Genomic DNA, 6,244 nt, shown 5'->3' with positions numbered 1-6,244 from the left:
GTTGGGATGAAGCAACTCAATCGGTTAACCAAGCATGACTTAGTTCGAGGCTTGAAAGATGTGAAGTTTGAAAAGAACAAATTGTGTAGCTCTTGTCAAGCCGGTAAGCAAGTGGCAAATACTCATCCAAATAAAAGTCAAATGTCCACTCATCGACCTTTGGAATTACTTCACATGGATTTATTTGGGCCCACATCTTTTGTAAGTATTGGTGGTAACTCTTATTGTCTTGTGATTGTGGATGACTATTCAAGATTTACTTGGGTTTATTTTCTACGAGACAAATCCAATGTGTTTGAAACATTCAAGTCATTTGCTATATTGGCTCAAAATCAATTTGATTTCGACATCAAAAAGGTTAGAAGTGATAATGGGTCGGAATTCAAAAATGCAAGGATTGATCAATATTGTGATGACAAGGGTATCAAACATGAATTCTCTTCCAAATATACCCCGGAACAAAACGGTATTGTTGAAAGAAAGAATAGAACTCTTATTGATATGGCAAGGTCTATGTTAGCGGAATATAATATATCGGATTCTTATTGGGCCGAGGCAATAAATACCGCTTGTCATTCATCAAATAGACTATATTGTCACAAACTCTTGAAGAAAACTCCATATGAATTGCTCATTGGTAGAAAGCCAAATATCTCATATTTTAGGGTATTTGGTTGCAAATGTTATATTTTGAGAAAGGGAAGCCGACTTTCTAAATTTGAGAAGAAATGTGATGAGGGTTTTCTTCTTGGATATTCATCAAATAGTAAGGCTTATAGAGTCTTCAACAAATCTCATGGTATTATTGAGGAAGCATATGATGTTGAATTTGATGAAACAAATGGGTCTCAAGATGAGAGTGATAATCTCGATGATGTTGGGGGAACTCAATTGATAAATGCAATGAAAACAATGGCCATTGGTGAAATAAAACCTAAGGAAGATGATGATGAAGATAGTGTAGTTGTTATTCCTTCATCCTCAACTATAAATGAGGAAGATCACCAAAGCCAACAACTCGATGAAACCTTGGATACTCATGATCAAGGTACTTCAAGACCTACGGTTCCTCCCAATGCTTCAACAAGCAACTATCAAACGGTATCAAGAATTCATCATTCCATTGTGAAGGATCACCCGGTTGATCAAATTGTGGGTGATATTAGTAAGGGTGTTCAAACTCGCTCTCGCATAGCTTCATTTTGTGAACATTTCTCTTTTGTATCTTGTATGGAACCTAACCGTGTAGATGAAGCTCTACTTGATGTTGATTGGGTGAATGCAATGCATGAAGAATTAAATAACTTCGCTCGAAATGAAGTTTGGGAGCTTGTTGAGAGACCAAAGAACCACAATGTTATTGGTACAAAATGGGTGTTTCGCAACAAGCACAATGAAGATGGTGTGGTAGTAAGAAACAAGGCAAGATTAGTTGCACAAGGATATACTCAAATTGAAGGATTGGATTTTGGGGAGACATTTGCTCCCGTAGCAAGATTAGAAGCAATCCGGATTCTACTTGCTTATGCTTGTGCACACAATATCAAGCTCTACCAAATGGATGTAAAGAGTGCCTTTCTAAATGGTAAGATTAGTGAACTAGTGTATGTTGAACAACCTCCCGGTTTTGAGGACCCCAAAAGACCTAACCATGTGTTCAAGCTTTCTAAAGCTCTCTATGGGCTTAAGCAAGCTCCACGCGCTTGGTATGAAAGGCTTAGGGATTTCTTGCTTTCCAAAGACTTCAAAATTGGGAAGGTTGACACTACTCTATTCACTAAAAGAATTGGCAAAGATTTATTTGTTTGTCAAATCTACGTTGATGATATTATTTTTGGATCTACTAATGAATTATTTTGTGAGGAGTTCGGAAAAATGATGTCAAAGGAATTTGAAATGTCTATGATAGGAGAATTGAGCTTCTTTCTTGGCCTTCAAATCAAACAATTGAAAGATGGAATTTTTATAAGTCAATCAAAATATTTGAGGGACATGCTCAAGAAGTTTGGCTTAGAAAATGCTAAGCCTATCAAGACTCCAATGGCAACAAATGGTCATCTAGACTTAGATGAAGGAGGTACAATAGTTGATCAAAAACTTTATCGTTCAATAATTGGTAGTTTGCTTTATATTACCGCATCTAGGCCCGATGTTATGTTTAGTGTATGCATGTGTGCTCGATTTCAAGCTTCTCCTAGAGAGATTCACTTGAAGGCCGCTAAAAGAATTCTAAGATATTTGAAGTATACTCCCAATATTGGTCTATGGTATCCCAAAGGTGCTCAATTTGAATTAATTGGATATTCGGATTCGGACTATGCGGGGTGCAAAGTTGATAGAAAAAGCACCTCCGGTTGTTGTCAATTTCTTGGTAGATCTCTTGTTTCATGGTCTTCTAAGAAACAAAATTCGGTTGCTCTATCTACCGCCGAGGCGGAATATATATCGGCCGGAAATTGTTGTGCTCAACTATTATGGATGAAACAAACCTTATTGGACTATGGAATTATTTTCAAGAATGTGCCTCTCATGTGTGATAATGAGAGTGCGGTGAAATTGGCTACCAATCCGGTCCAACACTCAAGAACCAAGCATATTGATATACGGCATCACTTCTTAAGAGATCATGTTGGCAAGGGAGATATCTCTATTTATTCCATTGGCACCGATGATCAATTAGCAGACATTTTTACAAAACCTTTGGATGAAACAAGATTTTGTTCTCTAAGAAGTGAAATGAATGTGATCGATATCTCTAATGTGACTTGAAGTTGATCACACATGTGTCGCCTTGCATCTTGGGTCTAAGTATGCTTTTTTTTATGCTATTTATTTGGTATTATTTGTGCATTTTTCATTTCTAATTGCTCTAGATAGTTTAGTTCAAAAATCTTGCATTTCTCAAATACATCATAAGTATATGCATGCATACCAACTTTTGGATTGGTCAAAATGTCCATATATGAGCACCAATTCGGATTCGGAATTCAAAATCAGAAAGTGGACAGAAATTGGAAAAATGAGTATCAGGCCGCGGACCGTCCGCCCATGGACCGCGGACCGTCCGCAGCATCAGGAAATGGACAGTCCGAGCAGCCTCGCAGACCGTCTGAGATCTTCAGGGCGCGGACCGTCCGCCGCCCCCGCGCGGACCGTCCGCGACAGGGCAGAAAAAGGGACAGAACCCGCAGACTTGCCAGTTGTGCCTATTCGGTTGTTCTCTTTTGCTCTCCTCTCGCATAGACTCTCTTGTGTCGAGTGTGCGCGGACCGTGAAGTGAAGTTGCGTGCGGACAGTCCGACAGCTTTCAGCACCATTCCCTCAACATGTCTTCATCACGGTATCTTCAAATCTTGTGGATTTAATCAAATTTCATCAACTTTGAGATTATTTGGGTTTCTTCTCTGATCTGAAATTGAGCAGTGGGTTTCAAAATCTGATTGGTGGGATTGTTAGTTCTTCTCAATATCAATGCTATGCAAAATTTTCAACTTATTTGGCTGGGTATTATCTGCAAAAACATCAAATTGAACACTTGTGGCGGCTAGGGTTCTTGGAGTCGCCCCTGGTCGGTCGCGGACCGTCCGCCTGGTGGACGCGGACCGTCCGGGCCTCTGGCGCGGACCGTCCGGCCCCCTAGCGCGGACCGTCCGGACCCTGGCAGAGTATTACCATTCCATTCCTTTTTATAAGTGGCGATTGGTATCAATTATTTATCTCTGGATGTCTGTCACCTTGTTGCAGTGGTTTTGGTGGTCTCCGCAAGAAACTTGCAGGTCGCTTTAAATCAAAGCGCCCTCGTGGCAATGATGATGATTATACACCGACCACTGATTCAGAGGCCCAATCCTCAGCTGGGGGCACTGAATCCATGGATGCTGAAGATTTTCTTCATGTTCATCCAGATTATCCCATTGATATCCAAGGATGGACTTATCCCAAGCGGCGATTTTCTATGGCTGAGTACTGCTCTAGACGGACTGTGAACCAATATGCTCTGCCATCAGATACCAATATTCAGTTTTTTCACACTCAGCTGCAGCTTGATGTCTTTTGGGGCACCCTGGTGGATACCAACTTTCATAAGCATCAGGTGATTGATTGGTCCTTCTTGCTCAGTCAATCAGTCATGGAGGGTCTTATCCCTAAATTTGAAACATGTGGGTTATATCAGTTTATGGGGCAGCGCACCGATTTCAATGAAATGGCAGTTAAGCAATTCTTGGCTACCTCAGAGATTGATGTTGCAGAAGAATCTATCACCTGGATGACTGGCTTCAAGCGATATTCTGCTTCTTTTGCTGACTTTGCTGCTGCCAACAGTCTGGACTATGGCACTATTTCTGCTGGGGTGGATCTATATACTGAAGATAACTTTGAGGATTTTGTGCAGTTTTATGAGCCAGCCAGGCTAGGTATACCCAGGAGATTTGGAGAAACAGCAGGACTCAGACATCATCCTGCTGTCATCAACAAGATTGCCAGAGTCACCATTCTTCCCAAGAGTGGTGATAAGAGTAAAATTCGAGATAAGTTCTGGAACATAATTCAGCACATCATGAATGGAGAAGTCATGAACATTGTTCTTTTCATGATGAGGCAGCTTAATGATTTAAAGATGGACAAGAATCAAAACTTGGCATATGCTCCATACATTATGGCTCTTATCAAATCCAAGACAAGATTTGAGGGCCCATGTGAGATTGTTCACACTCCATTCAGGCCTTTTAAGAATGAGATAGGGTTTCTCACCAGGTCACTCACTCCATTCCTAGATGATGAGGAAGACCCTGGCTATGAGGGTGGAGCAGCGCCTAATGTTGAGGAACAGCAGATGCCTCCTCCTCCACCTCCTCCTCAGCCTCAGCACTATTGGGAGCCTGCTCCAGGATATTTTGATCCTTATTTTCAAAACATGCAGCAAGGGCTGGAGACTCATATTGATACTCGATTTGAGGGGTTGATGTCACATGTGGATCACCGCCTCGATGACATGCAGTCTCGCTTTGACAGCAACTGGGATGCGCTCAACTCTGAATTTTCTGACTTTCGTGATCAAATTCACACTAATGTCACTGATCCCATCATGTCCAGGCTGAATAATATGCAACAAAGCTTTCAAGATAACATGGGTGCTCTCTCCAGTCAGTTTGATAATCTTTCTACAACTGACAACATGCATGATATCAGTCAGAGGCAGCAGCAGCTCCAGCAGGACTTTGGCCAGTTCTCCTCCCTGTTTGACACCTTCAGCACTCATTATTACAACATGCATCCTCCGCCGAGTGATCAGTAAGGCCTCTCCTTTGTGGCAATTGATGCCAAAGGGGGAGAGAAGTGATGAGAAGTCAGGCGTCTCCTTCAGGGGGAGTTGGTGGTTCTATGTGGACACTAAGACCATGCATATGCATTTTATCTTTTTCGTGCTGTTTTAGTTCATGTCTTATGCATTTGGAACTTGGTTTGATCTATTAACTCTATGTCGTATGTCTGTGGATTATTATCTGTAATATTCTGTGGGATGAACTATGTTTTAGTTCAAATTACTCTGTGTGTGGTTAATCGAGATGTGATTATAATTGCTGCGCTCACTCTACGAATCATCTCTTGTATGTCTCGATAACCATGTTTGTAGGAAAGTCTCCATCAAGCTCCAATATATTATGTGTGTTATATCTTCAACTTCAAATAATCCTGCACACACTTAGGGGGAGCCTTTCTTGCATACTGAGTTTCTATTGGGATTTATCTATCTTTTGGACAGAACTTCAATTCAAGATAAGTCCTATGAAACTCATCTCCAAAATCTATTTTATACCTTTGGTATGAGAGAGATTTGGAGAAACTAAACTTCTCTTTAATATACTATGTGGTGTTGTCATCAATTACCAAAAAGGGGGAGATTGTGAATCATCTAGGCCCCTTTGGTAATGTTTTAGTAATTAATGACAACTACTTGTGGACTAACGATTCTTGGAGAAATAAGAATGCAGGGTTGGACCACATAGAAATAAGAATGTTGAAGAGTCATACGCATTGGTTGTGGATCAGATGAAGGCAAAGGTATAATATAGGTTTTACTTTTGCCGGTCTTGAGGAGTTTAGAGAAGATACCTGACCGGATTAGTAGGCTAGATAGCCGTACTATTAAGAGGGGTCAATGACTTAGATCTGTGTAAAACTTAGTGCCTCATAGAGCATCAAGTAGTTGCATTTGCATAAGGACTAACAGCGCTTCTCATTT

This window comes from Zea mays, chromosome 8 (assembly GCF_902167145.1).
Source record: "Zea mays cultivar B73 chromosome 8, Zm-B73-REFERENCE-NAM-5.0, whole genome shotgun sequence".
Classification (NCBI taxonomy): Eukaryota; Viridiplantae; Streptophyta; class Magnoliopsida; order Poales; family Poaceae; genus Zea; species Zea mays.
This window is presented reverse-complemented; position numbering follows the sequence as displayed.